This window comes from Mus caroli, unplaced genomic scaffold (assembly GCF_978045245.1).
Source record: "Mus caroli unplaced genomic scaffold, Mus_caroli_1 scaffold_8, whole genome shotgun sequence".
NCBI classification, from domain to species: domain Eukaryota; kingdom Metazoa; phylum Chordata; class Mammalia; order Rodentia; family Muridae; genus Mus; species Mus caroli.
The window spans coordinates 128,973,151-128,996,132 of NW_028227263.1; the positions used below are offsets into that span (position 1 = coordinate 128,973,151).

Here is a 22,982-nt window from a genome sequence, read left to right on the forward strand (position 1 = left end):
CTCATACATACTTGGTGCCTATAGAAGCCAGAATAGATCATAGAATTCCATGGAACTATAGTTACAGATTGCTGTAAGTGACACATGGGAGAAAAGAATGGTACCTGGATCCTCTAGAAGAACAATTGCTTTTAACCACTGAGCCATATTGTGCCTCCCTTATTTCAGGGTCTCTTTGTAAAATGAAAAATCTTGTCCAACAAGATATGCTTATGCCTTGAATTCTATGAAATACAGATTCCCAATGGTCTAATCTCTTGATTTTTTCTCCTATCATAATCAGACCTGGTACTTCAAAGGAGACCAATTTGTTAGAAAGAAACTCAAAATAATGCTCTATTTTCATCTAATTTATTCTGTAGTGTTAATGTCCATAATTTTCTCCAAAATGATATCTGGTGGAATATCAAAATAATGGGTCTGGTCTAATATTTATCCATAAAAAAAGCACTTAGGTATTGAGGACTGTTGTTTCCTAAAATTAGTACTGAAGACATTTTGAAAAGGTAGATGGAAATTTTATACATTAGAAGCTTCCTAAAAATAAATAAAAATTACTTAAATTCTGTTATGATATATGGGGCACACAATGCCCCAACTAGAAATCATACACTACCAAGAAAAATCTCCATTACCAAGAACTGATAACATCTTGTGAGTTGTTGGATAAATAGGTCTAATATGACCCCTTAAACATTACAGGCTATTGTCAATGCTATTTATTGTTTACATCAATAACATGATGGTAAGGTCCTATTTCTGATGACATGAGGTAATTTCTCTCATTAAACATGGAGAAATTGAGCTGGTGTTCAACCAGATGCTTCAGCTTTTTTGGGCAGAATATAAACTAGATTTAAAATGCTGCATTAAAAACAACACAAATACCACACTTGGATACCTGCAATGAATGTTCTATTTGGAAGACAACAATATAGAGCAAAAAGAATGCACAATGCTTGCTCACTCACCGCTCTACTTGCTGGTATTCATTATAAAGTATTCTTCATCATAGAGTATTAGTTTTATCCTTGTGAATAGAAGCCCAAATCTTGTGCTAATTAAAGAAAATCAGAGTTTTGTTTAAAATATGTAAATACCTGCATTAAACTACATAATTTGCCTAGAATAGAGGTACTCTGGATAGCAATCAAAAGGATTTAAGTATGAACGGAAACCTTAAGAGCAATAACAACAAAAATAGAACAATTTTTTTTCAAGAAAAATAGACCAATTTACCAATTGCTACAAGGTGTCATTATGTGAAGATACTTTTTTGAAGGCCTAGTCACAGGTGCCTGTGGAATTTGCCACTGGGATTCTACTTCATGCCTGGAGAACCTGACACAACAGAATGACATTTGCAGTGTGGAATATTGGAGTAAGAGACCTGAGTTTGATGGCTTCAATCACTTTCCTGTGTATTAAACGGTTACATTATAATTATTCATACACCTCCTTGGTCCAATAGTAAAAAAAAAAAAAAAAAAAAACAGAGAACAGCATCTCAAAATTTATCTCATTCCCAGTTCAATTCCAAGGCTTAACCATTTTTTTTGCCATTATTTTCGGGAGGCAAGTCCTTGTTTACAATCTGATGGCATTCACAGTGTAATAGTTTCCAAAGATACTGTATGAAGAGGATGCTGAAGGCCATCACTATGAACCATATGGCCACATAAGGACTCTTGCATTTTCCAATTCAGGCACACTTCCAAAGTATTACCAATAGTCCAGTTTTATTTCTGTCCAGGATTCTGTGTGCCAGAGATCAGATATAAGCACACATACATATAAGCATCAAAATTACAGTCAATAGACTCTGAAAATTGAAAATGGCAGGCATTGTGAGGTGGGTGCTGGTCAAGTCAGATCATCGTTCTGGACCAGGGCAAAAGAGAATGCCCAGATGCTTCATCTATACTGCTTGTCATTAATAGTTCTAGAAGGTACTGTACACACTATAGGAGAATCTCACATAACAATGAACCCTGTGACCTGCAACAGTGACTTATCTTCAAGAAATATTGCTGCATTAACCATAAGTGTTATGGGAATGACCAACAACTGTTTGATTGAATTTAAATCCAATGTCATGAGATGGAACCCACACCTGACACTGGTAATGAAGCCAAGACCCTTATCCTAAATAGTTTCCACTAAATCAACATAGCAATAAAATGACTCCTAATGAGATATCTCTAAACCCATAGATCAGTGCATTGCTAAAACCTAATCACACAGGCTTTTATTTTTTTTAGTAGATGGTAACTAAAACACAGATTCACAACTGAAAATACCCATACAGTGAAAAATTGAAGCATCCAAGTCCTAAAGAGGATATCTCCATCAAACCTATCCTGAGGTTCAAGCATCTATGAAGGATATAGAAAGAATTTTAAAAGGCAGAAGTGTGGTGCATCTTCCCCGCCAGATGAGAGTCAGCCTCCAGGGAGAGCTCTGACCTAGGGACACAATTGAGAGCGACATCTTGTATCACAGGTCTCTCACAGATCAGCACCTGCAGGAGAGCCTGCAGTCCACAGAAGCAATGGGGTCCCTTTTGGCCTTCATCTTCATCCAGGAAGTGTAGCTGAGCTCCAGACCTCTGTGTGCATTCCCTGCAAGAGGACAGCTTGTCTGAAGAGAGTGCTCTGACCACTGGGATTTGGGAGAGAGTTGGACTCCCAGGAATGCTGACAGAGGCTAACAGAACCACAGGAGGAATAAGCTCCAACCAGAGACAGCTAGAACATCTAACAACAGAGACTACCAGATGGAGAAAAGCAAAGGTAAGAATCTTACTAACAGAAAACAAGACCACTCACCATCATCAGAACCCAGTAGTCCCAACACTGTGAGTCCTGGATACACCAACACATCCAAAAAGCAAGATTCAGTTTTAAAAATTTATCTCATGATGCTGGTAGAAGATTTTAAAACAGGCATTAATAACTCACTTAAAGAAATACAGGAGAATACTGCTAAACAGGTGGAAGTCCTCAAAGAGGAAGCACAAAAATCCCTTAAAGAATTACAGAAAAAAACATTGCTATACCAGTAGAAGTCCTTAAAGAGAAAGCACAAAGATCCCTTAAAGAATTAAAGGAAAACACAACCAAACAGGTGATGTAATTGAACAAAACCATCCATGATCTAAAATGGAAGTATATACAATAAAGAAAACCCAAAGGGAGACAACTCTGTAATAGAAATCCTGGGAAAGAAATCAGAAACAATGGAAAGAAGCATCTGCAACAGAATGAGAACAAAGAGAGAATGTCAGGTGCAGAAGATTCCACAGAAAATATAGACACAACAACCAAAGAAAATGCAAAATGCAAAAAGATCTTAACTCAAAACATCCAGGAAATCCAGGACACAATGAGAAGACCAAAGCTATGGGTAATAGGTATAGATGAGAATAAAGGTTTTCAATGTACAGGGCTGGTAGTTATCTTCAACAAAATTATAGAAGAAAATTTACTTAACCTAAAGAAGGAGATGCCCATGAACATAAAAGATGTCTACAGAACTCCAAATAGACTAGACCATAAAACAAATTCCTTCTGAGCACAACGTGGAACAACCACAGAATGTAAACATGCAGGAGCATGTCACCCAGGTACCAGCGCACAGGAAGGTGCCTCAGCGGGGCTGGATGAGGAAGGGCCGGGATCACACCCAGACCAACAGCCTTACATCACAGTGTGAAAAGATTTGACATGATCCCCACCCCAGTGGGTCCGACCATTCCTCCCACCCATTAGGCCCAGCTCCCGTATCCTGGCTGTCCAAGAGAGTGCTGCAAAGAAGCATCCGAAGCTGCAGCATATAGAAGATGGTGAGCACAGCACTCCACCAGTACCCACCTCTAAGATCTACCCAGCTCAAATGGATGAGACTACCTCAGTGATTTAACAATTCACCCACCTTGTTTGATGAAGCTCTACATCAAGATCTTGCCTCCTTTCGGGCCAACAATCCCCAGGTCACTCTCTTACAATATGTAGATGACCTTTTGGTGGCCACAGAAACACATGAGGAGTGTGAATATGGGCCTCAGAAAATCTTGGCCAAGTTAGGTGAGTTGGGGTACCGGGCTTTGGCTAAGAAGGCACAGTTATGCTGGACTGAGGTGACCTACCTGGGGTATGCCCTGAAGAATGGGCAACGATGGCTCACAGAAGCTAGGAAGTAGACAGTGACACAGATCCCGACCCCAACCACCCCTTGCCAGGTAAGAGAATTCCTGGGAACTGCGGGATTCTGTAGACTCTAGATCCCAGGGTTCGCTACTTTAGCAGCCCCATTATACCCCTTAACAAAAGAAAAAGGAAAGTTCATTTGGGCTAAGGAACATCAATTGGCTTTTGAAACTCACAAAAAGGCACTGCTACAGGCCTCTGCCCTAGCACTGCCTGATTTAAACAAGCCTTTCAACCTATACATCGATGATAGAAATGGAATAGCCAGAGAGGTCCTCACTCAAACCCTAGGACCCTGGAAGCACCCAGTAGCCTATCTGTCAAAGAAGCTGGACCCTGTGGCCAGCGGATGGCCCTCCTGCCTCTGGGCAATAGCAACTATGGCTGTACTGGTGAAAGATGCTGATAAACTAACTATGGGCCAGAATGTGACTGTGGTGTCCCAGCACTCCCTTGAGAGCATGATTCGGCAGCCACCAGACCAATGAATGACTAATGTTGAGATGACCCACTACCAGAGCTTGTTATTGACTGACCATCGAGTGACTTTCGCTCCTCCTGCCACTCTTAATCCTGCCACCCTACTGCCTGAAGCTGACGAGACCCCCGTACATTAGTGTGAGGAGATACTGACAGAGAAAACTGGGACTCAGCCAAACCTAGCCAATCGACCTTGGCCTGGAACAGTAGCCTGGTTCACCAATGGAAGCAGTTTCTTTCGTGGTAGAGGCCCGGCTGAAGTTTCTTGAAATCGTGAGGAAAGAAATCTGGGAGCAGTTGATAGAAACCTATGCCATTGACTTACAGGTTCCACATCAGTTTGAAGTGGGAGACTCAATCCTGGTGAGGAGGCACTGAGTGGGGAACCTCGAACCTCAGTGGAAAGGACCCAACCTGGTACTATTGACTACACCACTGCACTTAAAGTAGGAGTCTCATCTTGGTTTCATGCCTCACAAGTCAAGAGGGCTCCCCCTGAGGCTAATCGTGATGACTGACTGGACTCTGAAAAAGACTATAAATCCTCTTAAGTTGCACTTGTGTAGCAAGAGAGACTTGGAACCGAGACTTCAACCCTCATACTCCAATTCAACAAACTTGGGAAGTGCTTAATGAGGAGGTGGACATTTTATGGTCGACCACCTCTGTACAACCCCCATGGACCTGGTGGCCTGACCTCACACCTGATATCTGTAAGTTAGTATCAGGGTCACTTACCTGGGACCTCCCTGACCATACCAACCTTCATAAACCACCACCTGATAAACAGTGTTTCCCGAGCAGGATAGGGAGCATGTTTGGATGCTCAGGACAGTTCTACGGAGCCAATCTTTGGTCTGCAGAATTTTATATTTGCCCTGGTCAAGGCCAACCACGAAAGCTTCGGCCTCAGTGTAGAGGGGCACTGGACTTTTACTGTGCTGCATGGGGTCCTGAGACCACAGGTGAAGCATATTGGAATCCTACCTCTACCTGGGACCTGATCAAAGTAAAAAGGGGCAGTAGCTATGACCGGCCAAACCAAGGTGAGAGAGATAATTCTAAATACCTTGAGAGTGGGTGTGCCTGGTTCAACAGCCCTAATGGACCTTGTAAAGATAACTATTGCAACCCCATATATATAAAGTTTACTGACCAGGGGAAATGAGAACGACAGAGCTGGCTTGAGGGAAATAATTGGGGTTTGCGATTGGACGCAGTAGGGAAAGACTCTGGATTAGTTTTCAAAATCAAATTAACTGTGGAGTGTCCATCCCCAGTGCCCATATGACCTAACAAGGTCCTTCCGGAACAGGGCCTCCCTGCCAAACCCAAACCCCCAGCTCTGATATTTGAGAAACCCCTCAAGGTCGTCACCCCCTAAGATCCCCTGTCCACAATCCCCTCAGATCTCTGGATTGGACAGAGACTGTTCAATCTGATTAGCGGAGCCTTTTATGCCCTTAACACTCGGATCTGGATGGTACTACTGACTGCTGGCTATGCCTATCCTCAGGCCCTTCCTACTATGAAGGGATTGCCTTTAATGGAGATTTTAATAAAAACCAGTAGTCATGCCTCCTGCTCATAGGGAACAGGAAAGAAATTAACCCTGACTGAAGTGTCAGGAAGGAGCCCTGGTCTCTGCATAGGGATACCTCCCCCTTCCCACCAACACTTTATGTGGCCAGACTCATCCTGTGTCCAAGGCAAATACCAACTATGACCTTGTGCCATATCCAGTCAGTTGGTGGTCCTGTAACACAGGGCTCACCCCATGTGTATCAACTAGTGTTTTTGACCCCTCTCGTGATTTCTGTGTTATGGTTCAACTCCTACCTCGCGTGTATTATTATCCTGCTTCCCACCTAGAAGATGAGTATACCACTAAGAGATTGAAAAGAGAACCAGTCTCCCTTACCCTAGCTATGTTGATGGGGGTGGGTCTTATGGTAGGAGTAGGAATGGGCGTAACAGCCTTGATTGAGGGTAGGCAAGTAATCCAATCCTTAAGAGAAGCTATAAATGAAGATTTAAGCATGCTAGAAAAATCTATTGACGCATTAGAAAAATCCTTGACCTCCCTGTCGGAAGTAGTATTACAAAACAGAAGAGGTTTAGATTTATTGTTTTTAAAAGAAGGTGGACTATGTGCAGCCTTAAAAGAAGAATGCTGCTTCTATGCAGACAACATGGGAATAGTCAGATATTCTATGTAGAAACTGAGGGAAAGACTAGAAAGGAGAAAGCAAGGTCAAGAAGCTCAACAGAGATGGTTCAAGTTGTGGTACTCTTAAATCTCCACAGATGACCACTTTACTTTCCGCTTTATCTAGACCAATTCTTACTATATGTTTGGTTTTGATCTTTGGCCCCTGCTTAATAAATAAGGGAATTGCTTTTGTTAAGAGTAGAGTGAATGCAGTGCAGCTTATTGTGCTCCAACACCAATACCAACATATAGTAGAGATAGTAGAAGAATATGATTTTACCTCCCACATGAGGATACAGACCTTTAAAATTCTAAGATTAGAATTATTTAGTAAAAGAAGAAGGGAATGAAAGAAAGAAAATTAAATTCACGGCCCATGATTCATACGTTTCATGATGACTAGTCAGAAGGTTTACAGACCTAAGGCAGAGAGCATAGCAGAACAGGCCCAGTCATGACCAGACAGGCTGGCACAAAGGCTGTTAAGTCATTCCAGGAACTGACTGGCTATAAAGATAAGAGAGGCATGCAAGGACCATCTCTGGACAAGCACAGTTGAGTAATGGGCCACCTAGCCTGGTCTCCTGATATGGTTTGAAATTTAACCAGATGCTCTGCCCATAATGATAAGCACCCTCCCTTTAGAGTTGCTGTTGTCCCGACCCGCACGTACTGCTTGCTGATGCTTAAACTGTTCAATTGTGTGTAACCGCACCAATTTCTCCTATCCCCTGACTTTTTTTCTATATAAACCCCTAACTTTTGAGCCTCAGGGTCGATTCCTCTGTCTCTTGCGTGAGACACATGTCAGCCTGGAGCTCCATCATTAAACTACCTCTTGTGTTTATATCAAAAGAAAAAAAAAAGAAAAAAAAAGAAATTCCTTCCAACACATAATAATCAGAACATCAAATGCACTAAACAAAGATCGAATATTAAAAGCAGTAAGGGAAAAAGGTCAAGTGACTTATAAAGGCAGACCTATTAGAATTACACCAGACTTCTAACCAGAAACAATGAAAGCCAGAAGATCCTGGACAGATGTTATACAGACCCTAAGAGAACACAAATTCCAGCCCAGGCTACTATACCCAGAAAAACTCTCAGTTACCATGGAAGGAGATACCAAAGTATTCCATGAAAAAAAAAACCAAAACAAATTCACACAATATCTTTTCATGAATCCGGCCCTTAAAAGGATAACAAAGAAAAAACACGCCAATATAGGAGGGATATTAAGCCCTAGAAAAAGCAAAAAAGTAATTCTTCAACAAACCTAAAATATGATAGCTGCAAGAACAGAATTCCAAATTAACAACAAACATAACAGGAAGCAATAAAGACTTTTCCTTAATATCTCTTAATATCAATGGACTCAATTCCCCAATAAAAAGACATAGACTAAAAGACTTGCCATGTAAACAAGACCCAACTTTTTGCTACATAAAGGAGACCCAACTCAGGCATAAAGGCAGACACTGCCTCAGAGTAAAAGGCTAGAATACAATTTCCAAGCAAATGGTCCGAAGAAACAAGCTGGAGTAGCCATTATAATATCGAATAAAATTGACTTCCAACCCAAAGTTATCATAAACGACAAGGAGGGCACTTCATACTCATCAAAGGTAAAATCTTCCAAGATGAACTCTCACTTCTGAATATCTATGCTCCAAATGCAAGGGCAGCCACAATCATTAAGGAAACTATAATAAAGATCAAAGCACATATTGCAACACACACAATAATAGTGGGAGAGTTCAACACCCAAGAGATCATGGAAAGAGAAACTAAACAGAAACACATGGAAACTAAGAGAAGTTATGAAACAAATGGGTTTAACAGATATCTACAGAAAATTTGATCATAAAACAAAAGAATATACCTCCTTTACAGCATCTCATGGTAAATTCTCCAAAACTGACCATATAGCTGGTCAAAAATATTGAAATTATCCCTTGCATCCTATCAAACCACTACAGACTAAGGATGACCTTCAATAACAACATTCAATTCAAGCCAATATTCACATAGAAGCAGAACAACACTACTCAAGGATAACTTGGTCAAGGAAGAAATAGAGAAAGAAATAAAAGACTTCTTGGAGGTTTCTTAGATATTTTCTTCATTTACATTTCAATTAGTATCATGAAAGTCAACTATACAGTCCCCCTGATGTGATCCTCAATACACCTAATCCAAATTCCTTGCCCTGGCATTCCCATGTACCTGGACATATGATCTTCGCAAGACCAAGGGCTTCTCCTACCACTAATGGCAGATTAGGCCATCCTCTACTATATGTGCAACTAGAGACACAGCTCTAGGAGGTACTGGTTAGTTCACATTGTTGTTCCTCCTATAGGGTAGCATACCCCTTTAGCTCCTTGGCTACTTTCTCTAGCTCCTTCATTAGGGGCCCTGTGTTCCATCCAATAGATGAAGGTGAGCATCCACTTCTGTATTTGCCAGGCATTGGCATAGCCTCACAAGAGACACCTATATCAGGGTCCAGTCAGCAAAATCTTTCTGACCTATCCAATAGTGTCTGGGTTTGGTGGTTGTTTATTGGATTGAATCCCCTTGTGAGACAGTCTCTGGATGGTCCTTACTTCTGTCTCAGCTCTGAACTTTGTTTGAGTAACTCCTTACATGAATATTTTGTTGGCCAACCTAAGAAGGAAGGAAGCATACACACTTCGGTCTTCTTCTTCTAGAGTTTCATCTGTTTTGTGAATTATATCTTGGCTATTCTAAGTTTCTGGGCTAATATCCACTTATCAGTGAATGCATATTATGTGTGTTCTTTTGTGATTGGGTTACTTCACTCATGTAGTCTCTCTGGCAAGGATCCACAATGGACAAAAATGTAGATAATAACAGAAAGGTACACAACCCCAACTGATATATCTGAAATAAATCCCTACAACCTAAGAGGCTCACAGAAAATGTCACAGAAGAGGGTACAGAGTTCCCCCAAATACCAAGGTTCCTGTTGATACAATATGTCTCTCCATGACACAACAGGAAAATAGACACATGAAATTTTAACAGTGTAGTTACCCAAACAAACCAGCATAATGGTACTAGTAGGTATACTAAAGAGGCCAGGAGAAATTCTATATATTTTTACCTTATAAGAAGAAATACTTCATATCAATTTTTGCTAAAATATGGAGAATAGGCTGTGTCTGAAGATGAAATCTCCCATTGATTTTTCTAATCTCAACTGCACACCTCAGGATACATCGTGTAAACCTTAAGTGCATGAACTCAGTAGGTTGACTATATATGTGTGCATATATAAATAGCAACAAATATTAAAGAGATCAAAAATATGGGAAAAGGAGGGAAGGCTTTGAGGGGAAGAAGATGGGCAGTTAATGAACTATGAGTTTCTCAAAAGCAACCACTATTAAAAAAAAAAAAAGAAATTCCATGGAAAGGTTCTGTATGATCTCTGTAATTTTTCTGCATATTCAAAATCATTCTGAAAGCTAAATTATATTACTAGACATTTTAAATTAACTTGCATTTCTATGTCCTATTATGTCTTCATGAGTCACTGATTTGGGGTCATGAAATTGGTCTCACAAATTCTGCAGAATGTTATTTATACAACTTTAAAATTGCTCAATATAGTAACCTTTGGCTGTAGGTGACAATTTTTATTTCTCCCCATCAGTAAATATTTCAAAACACATAAAAGAATGTTAATGATTTTTTACTTGCACTATAAATCTTACCTCTCAGAATTTGTTATAAGTTGAATAGGTGTCCTGGGCTGGAATCCTAACATCACCTAGAAGGAGCTATTCATGATGTCAGACTATAATTGGTTTAAAGTGATACCTCTTCCTGCCAATACATATCAAAAAGTATTTTGGAAGATATTCGTAATAAGTTTGTGGTGAAAGAAGAAGACTTGTTGATATTGACTTACCCCAAGTCAGGTAAGGATCATCAGTAAGACTAATTCTGAAATGTATAAGGGAGATTAGTATTTTGATCCTAATTCATTTTGGGTGACGAGTAGAGTGTTCTATATATTTATGTGTAAAATGAATTGTAAGCATGGAGATTTCTGTGTGTTCCACTCAGACTGACCTATGTGGGCAGAGTAGATCAGCTATGGCACCAGAACAATGATAGTGTTCCCTAAAGCAGAATATGCCATTGGTCCCTCTCTCTGTGGAAGAGATAGAAGAGTGAGAGTGGTGAGAATAAATACAAGAAATAACATTAAGAGATAAAGACATGTAAGTGAGGATATGGGGAGGAGAGGACAGATTCAGGTAAAATTACTATGGACTTTGTCCAGGACATAGAAATAGTCTGAAAAGTCAAGAAAGCAAAAAGCAACATCATGGTAGTTTGGGGTATAGATGATTGCTGTGCGGAAGAAGCACTGAAATTTGAGTAAGTATTAGGTTGCTGACATTGAAAGGAAAATGACACAGAAATTCCATAGGCAGTGGGAATACAGGAAAAAAGGACCAGACAATAACTCTGAGAAGGAAGCTAGAGAAACATCCACTGACAAATGAGCACATAAACACAAATCAACTGTGTGTGATAAATATGCACGAGGGAATTGATTCACCTTAAAAAGTAGAAGTACTCAGTCATACACTGGGGCATGGGTGAGTCTCAGTGACAATGAATTAAATTAAAGAAGGTAATCTCAGAGGGCATGTGCTATGATTACAACATTCTGAAATATCTGAGATAGTCAAATTCATTCCACCAGAATGTAGAATGATGTTGGCCCAGGGTTGGAGGAGAAATTCCATTGCTAGGTTTCTGTTTACTGTGTATAGGGTCTCTGTTTTGCAAAATGAAGTCTAGAATGTGATGAGTGAATATACTTTTCACTTATGTCACATGGACATTGTGTACACAAGTCTGTGTGCTTGAAATTGGGCAGCACTGTAAATTGTATGGGCATATATTCTACTTGAGGCTTTTTCACAAGTAATGTTGAAATGAGTAACAGTCACTTTTCCTTTTCATTCAGGAACGAACTGGCTGATTGAGATTGTCTGCTTGATTCAGACCAAGGGAGATCCGAAGTGGATCCAAACTGTGCCCATTTGGGAACGCTCACCCTGGATAGAGATTGATTTAGGATATCCTACAATAATCAATAAGGAAGGACCACGACTCATATCCTTCCATCTTCCCATCCATCTCTTCGCCAAGTCTTTCTTCAGTTCCAAGGCCAAGGTCAGTGTCCAGTGATTGAGATTTTCTTTGACTAAACACTCTTTCAACTTATTTTACCTGACAAGTCCTGGAGGTCTTGCTGAAATGTGAAGATGGGTTCTCATGCACTAGGTGATGCTGATGTTTCCCCATCTCAGAGACAGCTCCTTACAGCATGTACTTCTTGGCATCGACAATAGTGTCTTGGTTTGGTTACTGAATATGGGATCCATCGCCAGATGGAGCAGTATCAGTATTGTCTTTCCTTCAGTCTCTGTTCCACAGTTTGTCTCCATTTTTCCTCCCATGAGTTTTTTGTCCCCCACCCCTCTAAGAAGGATGGAAGTATCAACACTGGTCATCCTAGAACTTCATGTGGTCTGTGAATTATATTTTGGTTATTCTGACCTACTGGGATAATGTCCACTTTTCAGTGAATGCATACAGTTTGAATACTTTTGAGATTTGTTTACCTCACTCAAGATGATATTTTCTATTTCTATTCATTTTCTTATGAATTTCAAGAAGTCATTGTTTTTTTATTGATGAGTAGTATGTCATCATGTAAATGTACCACATTTTCTGTATCCTTTCCTCTGCTGAAGGACATCTGATTTATTTCTAAATTCTGTCTCTTATAAATACGGCTGCTATGAACGTAGTTGAGCATGTGTCCTTGTTATATGTTGGAGCATCTTTTGAGTATAAACTCAGGAGTGGGTCCTCAGGTAATAGTATGTCCAATTTCCTTAGAAACCACCAGACTGATTTCCAGAGTGGTTGTACCAGCTTGCAATCCCACCTTTCAGATATAATTTTAATTCCTCTCTTTCATATTTAATTTTTTCATTGATTCATGTTGCATATATATACATATGAACATACATATATATTCCTAAATATATTCCTATGTTTATGTATTCCTATATAGATATATATTTACATGTTTTTAATGTATACAGTATATATTCCTAAATAAATAAATAAATAATCAATATATTCCTAAATGAATCTGTATATCCCAAATTACTTCAGTACACCTTTCTCAGTCACTAGAGTATTACCTGTATGTGTATTTTACAGGCTTGGCATTTGTTGTTGGATAACCAATTGTTATTGGAATCTTTAGAACTGTCGAATCAGTCTGTGATATTTTACACTACTAATGAACTAGTCATTTTGTTGTTCCATTTTTACAAATCAAATAAAATTAGAAAGGGGGAATTATGATTATAGATTTTTCACTTGTGTATATGTTTTGCCCACAAAAAAATAACAAATGTTTTTAGAAACCCTTAGATATTAGAATATTGCATGTAAATTATGACAGTCAAAAGGTGAGAATAACTTTTGACATTCATTTACATTTTTGTCCATTCTAGGCGATCTATCTCATCAGAAATCCCAGAGATATTCTTGTGTCTGGTTACTTTTTCTGGAGTAACACAAACCTTGTGAAGAATCCAGGGTCTTTTGGAACTTATTTGAATGGTTCCTCAAAGGAAATGGTGAGTAATCTATGAAATATAGGAGGTGGGGGAAATTAGGAGACATTTATTTCATTAATTAATTTGTTTATTAATACATATTATATACTATAAATTTATTTATTTATATTATATCACAATATTCAGAACACATCTCCTCTTAATGACCCCTACTCACAGCTCCTATCCCCATCGTCTTCTCTTCTGAGAAGGGATAGTTGCCCCTAGGGTACCTCCCTACCATGACACAACAATTCTCCCCAGGACTTGGTGTGTCTTCTCCCACTGAGACAAGACAGGGCAACCCAGATAAAGGAATAGGATCTACAGAGAGGAAACATGTTCATGGAGAGACCCAGCTCCAGTTTTTGGGAGATCTGCTCAAAGACCAAGCTATACATCTGCTACATATGTGCAGGACCCCTAGATCTAGCTCATGGTAGCTTTTTGGTTGGTGGTTCAGTTTCTAAGAGTGATAAAAGGTTCAGGTTAGTTGACTCTTCTGGTCTTCATCTGGAGTTCTTAACCCCATTGGGTCCCTCAAATCTTTCTCAAACTTTTCCAAAAGACTTCCACAGCTCTAACTAATGTTTGGCTGTGGATGTATACAATCTCTTTTACTCAGCTGCTGGGTGGAACCTCACTTATTCTGGGCTCTTGTAGGCATGCATATCAGAGTAATAGTGTCATGGATTGTTTCTTGCCCATGGTGTGTGTCTAAATTTTGGCTAGTGAATAATTGCCCATTTTTTCCATCTCTGCTCCATCTTTGTTTCTGGACATCTTCTGTTTAGAACACATTTGGGGTCAAAGGTTTTCTGAATGTGTTGCTATTCTTATCCCTCCACTGGGAATTCTATCTGCCTACAGGAGGTGGCATTTCAGGCTTCATGTCACTTACTGTTAAGAGTTTCAGATAGAGTCACCACCATAGAGACTCTGGAGTCTCCCCAGTTCTAGGTCTCAGAGTAATTTTTTTAAAAAGACAAAGTGAGAGATGACTTAGGTTGGCCTTGAATTCTCTATATAGCTTGGGGTGACCTTGAAGTGTGGTTCCTTCTTCTGATACCTCTTAAGTTCTAAGTCTAAAAGCACCTACTCTATACTCTACTTATTTGATGCTGGAGCTCAAACCCACAATTTTATGTATGATACTTAACTTGTCTTCATCTCTAGACTTTTAATATTCTGTAGGCTCCATTTTATCTCTCTACATTCAACAAGTCTATGGGCCCAGGACTCATAATCATTTCAACACTGATTGTGAAGTCTTTCTGTTCTCACACACCACCACATTACAGGACACAGTCACACACTGCCCCGTGTCATAATATTTAAGCACCATTTGGAGTATCTAGTCTTTACAGACCTAATCTTGATATTGACATCGGTCCTCATTTGAGTATGAAATGGCCCACATAGGCCCCCATATTTCAACACTTGGTTTCCAATTGGTGGCACTTTTTCAGAATGTTTATGAGGCACTGACTGGTTGGAAAAAGTATTCCATTCAAGGTGGGCTTTGAGAGAACAAACACTCAAACCAATTTCAGTACACTCCATTTGTCTCCTGAATGTAGTTGAGGAAATGAAATCCCAGGTTTCCCTTCCTATCGTTCTGCCTGACACAAACAAGCTCTCTCTTCCTTAAGTTGCCTTTGATCATGGTGTTTTATCACAGAACAGAAAAATAACAAATGTTGCTTACTTCCTACCATGCTTTTCATTTGTCAATTTTCTTAGTCTTTTTGTAATTGCTTCTTATGCATCTTATATATATGCATATGCACGTATAATAAGTGTTTTATTATTGATATTTCCATACATGTATACAGGGATTTTGATCTCAATAATAGCCCACTTACCATTCTTGCTTTTTTTCCATTCTAGCTGATTTTATTCCTTTTTCCAACTACCTCTTTATTTTTTTTAATCCTTTATGATATATTTTCTTTATGTATATTTCAAATGTCATCTCCTTTCCTAGTTTCCCCTCTGAAAATCACATAGACCCACCCTGCTCACCCTGTACCCCAACCCACAGAATCCCATTCCAAGTCCTGGTATTTCTCTATACTGGGGCATAGAGCCTTCACAGGCCCAAGGGTCTCTCCTCCCATTGATGACCAACTAGGCCATCCTCTGCTACATATACAGCTAAAGTAACAATCTCCACTATCTGTTTTCTTTGATTGGTGGTATAGTTCCAAGTAATTCTGGGGGTATTGTTTAGTGCATATTAATGTTCATCCTATGGGGCTTCAGACCCTTTCAGCTCCCTGGGTACTTTCATTATCTCCTTCACTGTGGACCTTTTGCTCCATCCAATGGATGACTGTGAGCATCCACTTATGTATTTGCCTAGAACTGGAAGATCCCTCAGGAGAAAACTATATCAGGCTCCTCTCACAAAGCTCTTATTGGCATCTGTCATAGTGTGTGGGTTTGGTGATGGTTTGTGGAATGAATCCCCAATTGGGGCAGTCTCTGGATGGTCATTCCTTCAGCCTCTGCTCCGAAATTTGTCTAACTCCTTCTATGAGTATTTTGTTCCTCATTCTAAAAAGGATTCTGAGACTCAGGGCTAATATCCACTTATCAGTGAATTCATATCATGTGTGTTCTTTTGCGATTGGGTTACCTCACTAAGATGATATCCTCCAGATCCATCCATTTGTCTAGAAATTTCATAAATCCATTGTATTTTTTAATTTTTATCATATATTTTCTTCAATTTTATTTCAAATGCTATCCCGAAACTCCCCTATACCCTCCCCCAACCCTGCTCACCTACCCACCCACTCCCACTTCTTGGCCCTGGTGTTCCCCTGTACTAGAACATATAAACTTTACACGAAGAAGGGGCCTCCCTTCCCAATGATGGCCAACTAGGCCATCTTCTGCTACATATGCAGCTAGAGACATGAGCTCTGGGGGTACTGGTTACTTCATATTGTTGTTCCACCTATAGGGTTGTAGACCCCTTCAGCTCTATGGGTACTTTCTCTAGCTCCTCCATTGGGAGCCCTGTGTTCCATCCAATAAATGACTGTGAGCATCCACTTCTGTATTTGCCAGGCACTGACATAGCAACACAAGAGAAAGGTAGATCAGGGTCTTTTCTGCAAAATCTTACTGACATATGCAAAAGTGTCTGTGTTGGGTGGCTGACTATGTGATGGTTCCCTGCATGGGGCAGTCTCTGAATGGTCAATCCTTTGGTCTCAGCTCCAAACTTTTAATTCCTTCCATAGGTGTTTTGTTCCCTATTCTAAGGAGGAATGAAGTATTCATGCTTTGGTCTTCTTTTTCTTGATTTTCTTGTGTTTTGCAAATTATATCTTGGGTATTCTACCTTTCTGAGCTAAAATCCACTTATCAGTAAGTGCAAATCAAGTGAGTTTTTTTGGTTTGGTTTGGTTTGGGTTTTTTTTTTTTTTTTTTTGATTGGGTTACTTCACTCAGGATGATATCCTCCAGATACGTCCATTTGCCTAAGTATTTCTTAAATTCATTGTTTTTAATTGCTGAAGAGTACTCCATTGTGTAAATGTACCACATATTCTGTATCCATTCCTCTGTTGAGGAACATATTGGTTCTTTCGAGCTTCTTGGCTAATATAAGTAAGACTGCTATGAACATGGTGGAGCATGTGTCCTTGTTATCAGTTGGAATATATTCTGGGTATATGCCTAGGAGAGATATTGCTGGATCTTCTGGAAGTATTATTTCCAAATTTCTTAGGCACCAACAGACTGAATTCCAGAGTGGTTGTAAAAGCTTGCAATCTCACCAGTGATGGAGGTGTAATCCTCTATCTCCACTTCCTCACCATCATCTGCTGTCAAATGAATTTTTGATCTTAGCCATTCTGACTGGTGCAAGGTGTAATCTCAGGGTTGTTTTAATTTGCATTTGCCTTATGATTAAGAATGTTAAACATTTTTTCAAATGTTTCTCAACTATTTGGTATTACTCAGTTGAAAATTTCATTTTTAAGCTCTGTATCCCATTTTTTAATGGGGTTATTTGATTTTTTGGAGTCCAGCTTTATGAGCTCTTTGAATAAATTGGATATTAGTCCCCTATCAGATTTAGGATTGGAAAAATCCTTTCCCAATCTGTTGGTGGTCTATTTGTCTTATTGACACTGTCTTTTGCCTTACAGAAGCTTTGCAATTTTATGAGGTCCCATTTGTCAATTTTCGAACTTACAGCACAAGCCATTGCTGTTCTGGTCAGGAAGTTTTCCCCTGTGCCCATATATTTAAGGCTTTTCCCATTTTCTCCTCTATAAATTTTAGTGTCTCTGGTTTTATGTGGAGTTCTTTGATCCACTTAGACTGGAGTTTTGTGCAAGGAGATAAGAATTTAAATCAATTCGCATTCTTCTACATGATAACTGCCAGTTGTGCCAGCACCATTTGTTAAAAATGCTGTCTTTTTTTCAACTGGAGGGTTTTAGCTCCCTTGTCAGAGATCAAGTGACCATACGTGTATGGGTTCATTTCTGGGTCTTCAATTCTTTTCCATTGATCTACCTGTCTGTAGTTGTACCAGTACCATGCACTTTTCATCACAATTGCTCTGTAGTACAGCTTGAAAGCAGGCATGCTGATTCCACCAGAGGTTCTTTTATTGTTGAGAATAGTTTTTGCTATCTAGGTTTTTTACTATTCCAGATGAATTTGCAAATTGTACTTTCTAACTCAGTGAAGATGTGAGTTGGAATTTTGATGCAGATTGCATTGAATCTGTAGACTGCTTTCAGCAGGATAGCCATTTTTACTAGATGAATCCTGCCAATCCATGAGCATGGGAGATATTTTCATCTTATGAGATCTTCTTCAATTTCTTTCTTGAGAGACTTGAAGTTCTTATCATATAGGTCTTTCACCTCCTTAGTTAGGGTCACACCAATATATTTTATATTATTTTTTACTATTTTGAAGCGTGTTGTTTCCCTAATTTCTTTCTCATCCTGTTTATCCTTTGTGTAGAGAAAGGCCACTGATTTGTTTGAGTTAATTTTATATCCAGCTACTGCACTGAAACTGTTTATCAGGTTTAGGAGTTCTCTGGTGGAATTTTTAGGGTCACTTATATATACTATCATATCATCTGCAATAGTGATATTTTGACTTCTTCCTTTCCAATTTGTTTCCCCTTGATCTCCTTTTGTTGTAAATTTCTCTGGCTAGGACTTCAAGTACTATATTGAACTGGTACGGACACAGCCTTGTCTAGTCCCTGATTTAGTGAGATTGCTTCTAGCTTCTCTCCATTTAGTTTGTTGTTGGCTAATGGTTTGCTGTATATTTCTTTTATTATGTTTACTTATGGGCCTTGAATTCCTGATCTTTCCATGACTTTTATCATGAATGGGTGTTGGATTTTGTCAAATACTTTCTCAGCATCAAACAAAATTATCATGTGGTTTTTGTCTTTGAGTTTGTTTATATAGAGGATTACATTGATGGATTTCCAAATATTGAACCATCCCTGCATCCCTGGGATGAAGCCTATGTGATCATGATGGATGATCGTTTTGATGTGTTCTTGGATTCTGTTTATAAGAATAGTATTGAGTATTTTGCATCGATATTCATAAGGGAATTTGTTTTTGAAGTTCTATTTCTTTGTTGGATCTTTATGTGGTCTAGGTATCAAAGTAATTGCAGATTCTTAGAATTGTGTAGAGTACCTTCTGTTTCTATTTTATGGAATAGTTGGAGGAGAGTTGGAATTAGGTGTACCTGGTATCTGTCTAGGAAATTGTCCATTTCATCCAGGTTTTCCAAATTTGTTGAGCATAGCCTTTTGTACTGGGATCTGATAATGTTTTAGATTTCCTCAGGTTCTGTTGTTATGTCTTCTTTTTTATTTCTGATTTTGTTACTTAGGATACTGTCCCTGTGCCCTCAAGGTATTCTGGCTAAGGGTTTATCTATCTTGTTGATTTTATCAAAGAACCTGCTTCTGGTTTGGTTGATTCTTTGAATAGTTCTTTTTGTTTCCACTAGGTTGATTGCAGCCATAATTTCATTATTTCCTGTCTTCTACTCCTCTTGGGTGAATTTCCTTCCTTTCGGTCTAGAGCTCCTAAGTGTGCTGTCAGGCTGCTATTGAATGCTTTCTTTAGTTTCTTTATGGAGGCACTCAGGCCTATGAGTTTTCCTCTTAGAACTGCCTTCATTGTGTCCCAAAAGTTTGGGCAAGTTGTGGCTTCAATTTCATTAAACTCTAAAAAGTCTTTAATTTCTTTCTTTATTTCATCCTTAACCAAAGTATCATTGAGGAGAGTGTTGTTCAGTTTCCACATGAATATAGGCTTTCAATTATTCATGCTGTTTTTGAAGATCAGCCTTAGTCCATTTTAATGTGATAGGATGCATGGGATAATTTCAATATTTTTGTATCTGTTGAGGCCTGTTTTGTACCTGATTATATGGTCAATTTTGGAGGAGGTACCATGAGGTACTGAGAAGAAGGTATATCTTTTTGTTTTATGATAAAATGTTCTGTATATATCTATTAAATGCATTTTTTCAGAACTTCTGTTAGTTTCCATATGTCTCTATTTAGTTTCTGTTTCCAGGGATCTGTCCATTGATGAGAGTGGTGTCTTGCAGTCTCCCAGAATTATTGTGTGAGGTGTAATGTATTCTTTGAGCTTTACTAAAGTTTCTTTTATTTTTTTTATTTTTTTTTATTTTTTTATTTATTTATTTTATTTTTTGGGGGGGTTTTTTGAGACAGGGTTTATCTATGTAGCCCTGGCTGTCCTGGAACTCACTTGGTAGACCAGGCTGGCCTCGAACTCAGAAATCCACCTGCCTCTGCCTCCCAAGTGCTGGTATTAAAGGTGTGCGCCACCATACCCGGCTCAAGTTTCTTTAATGAATGTGTCTGCCCTTGCATTTGGAGCATAGATATTCAGGAGTGAGAGTTCATCTTGGTAGATTTTAACTTTGATGAGCATGAAGTGCCCCTCCTTGTCTTTTTTGATAACTTTGGGTTGGAAGTAAATTTTATTCGATATTAGAATAGCTACTCCAGCTTGTTTCTTCAGGCCATTTGCTTGGAAAATTTTTTACAGCCTTTCACTATGATGTAGTATCTGCCTTTTTCCCTGAGGTGGGTATTCTGTAAGCTGCAAAATATTCAGTCCTTTGAAGGGCTGGATTCATGGAAAGATATTGCGTGAATTTGTTTTTCTCATGGAATACTTTGATTTCTCCATCTATGTTATTGAGAGTTTTGTTGGGTATAGTAGCCTGAGCTGGTATTTGTGTTCTCTTAGGGTCTGTATAATATCTGTTCAGGATCTTCTGGCTTTATTAGTCTCTGATGAGAAGTCTGGTAAAATTCTAATAGGTCTACCTTTATATGTTACTTGACCTTTTCCAATTACTGCTTTTAATATTCTATATTTTTTAGTGCATTTGATGTTCTGATTATTATGTGTTGGGAAGAATTCCTTTTATTGTCTAGTCTATTTGGTGTTCTGTAAGCATCTTGTGTGTTCAGGGCATTTCTTTCTTTAGGTTAAGGTAGTTTTCTTCTATAATTTTGTTGAAGATATTTGCTGGCCCTTTAAGTTGAAAATCTTCATTCTCATCTACTTCTATTATCCATAGGTTTGGTCTTCTCATTGTGTCCTAGATTTCCTGAATGTTTTGGGTTAGGATCTTTCTGCATTTTCCATTTCCTTTGATTGTTTTGTCCATGTTCTCTATGGAGTCTTCTGCATCTGAGATTCTCTTTTCCATCTCTTGTATTCTGTTGCTGATGAATCATCTATGATTCCTGATTTATTTCCTAGGGTTTCTATCTCCAGAGTTGTCTGCCTTTGGGTTTTCTTTATTGTTTCTACTTCCCTTCTTTTGATCTTGGATGGTTTTGTTTAATTCCATCACCTTTTTGGTTGTGTTCCTGTAATTCTGGAATGGATTTTTGTGTTTCTTCTTTAAAGACTTCTACTCATTTAGGAGTGTTTTCCTGTAATTCTTTAAGGGATTTTTGTGTTTCCTCTTCAAGGCCTTCTACCTCTTTAGCCACATTCTCCTGTATTTCTTTAAGTGAGTTATTAATTTCCTTCTTAAAATCCTCTACCAGCATCATGAGATACTATTCTAAACACGAATCTTGCTTTTTGGGTGTTTTGGGGGTATCCAGGACTCGCTGAGGTGGGTGTGCTGGGTTCTGAGAATGGTGAGCCGTCTCGGTTCCTATTAGTAAGATTCTTATGTTTGCATTTTTCCATCAGGTAATCTCTGTCTCTGGCTGTAGCTTGTTCCTCCTGTGATTCTATTTGCCTCTGTTAGCACTCCTGGAAGGCCAACTCTTTCCTGAGTCTAAGTGGTCAGAGTACTCTCTTCAAGGCACCTTTCCTCTGATATGGAAGGAGCACTGATATCTGGAGCTCAGAACTGCTTCCTGGCTACAGATGAAGGCCCGAAGGGGGCCTGTCCCAGAAGCTATGTTGCTTCTGCAGTTTGCAGGATCTCCTGCACAGACTGGTCTCTGAGGGACCTGGGATACAAAATCAAATTCTTTGTCTTTAATAGCTGCATAGTACTCCATTCTGTAAATGTACCACATTTTCTGTATCCAGTCTTCTGTTGAGGGATATCTGGGTTCTTTCTAGTTTCTGGCTATTATAAATAAGGCTGATTAGCAGATAAAAAAATACTGAAGTAATCCCATACATCCTATCAGATCACCAGAGACTAAGGCAACAATAACAATAACAACAATAATAAATGAAAACCCACATAAACGTTGAAGCTGAACAACACTCTACTCAATGATAACTTGATGAAGGAAGAAACAAAGAAAGAAATTAAATGCTTTTTAGAGATTAATGAAAAGGAAGCTACAACATACCCAAACTTATGGGACACAATGAAAGCAGTCTTACGTGGAAAACTGGTGTCTATGTTTTAATAGGGCATTGTGAACTTCCAGGTGTACTGGAAACGGGATACTTGTCCTATAGAAGAACAGGGAACGCTTTGAACTGCTGAGCCTTCTCTCCATATGTACCTTATTAGTTGTTTTAAATGGAATATTTATCTCATTTTCATATATATATACATATATATATATATATGAATTCATCCATATCTTTTATGTTTTCAATTATAGTAATATATGATTTTTAAGGTAAACTCTAAAAATTTTCTTAATTTCATTTGTGCTGTGATAATGACTTCCCTTTTGTGTTTTACTCTATTAATTTTGGCATTTGCTATTTCTTTTGGTGAGCTTAGATAAGATTTGATCAATACTCGTTATATTTTGAAGGAAAAAACTGCTTCATCAACTCTCTACATTGTTTTCCTTGTTGCTGCTCTTTCCTTCTTTAATTTCTACACTGAGGTCCCTGA

At 38.8% G+C, this 22,982-nt stretch overlaps 2 pseudogenes; one reads left to right on the forward strand and one right to left on the reverse strand.

Annotated features, from left to right (window-relative positions):
* Positions 1–1,543: 1,543 nt before the first annotated feature.
* Positions 1,544–1,846, reverse strand: LOC147003496 (protein kish-A pseudogene; annotated as a pseudogene).
* An 8,869-nt stretch (positions 1,847–10,715) lies between these two features.
* The window catches only part of LOC147003497 (sulfotransferase 2A1-like), a 61,941-nt pseudogene continuing 49,674 nt past the window's right edge, over positions 10,716–22,982 (forward strand).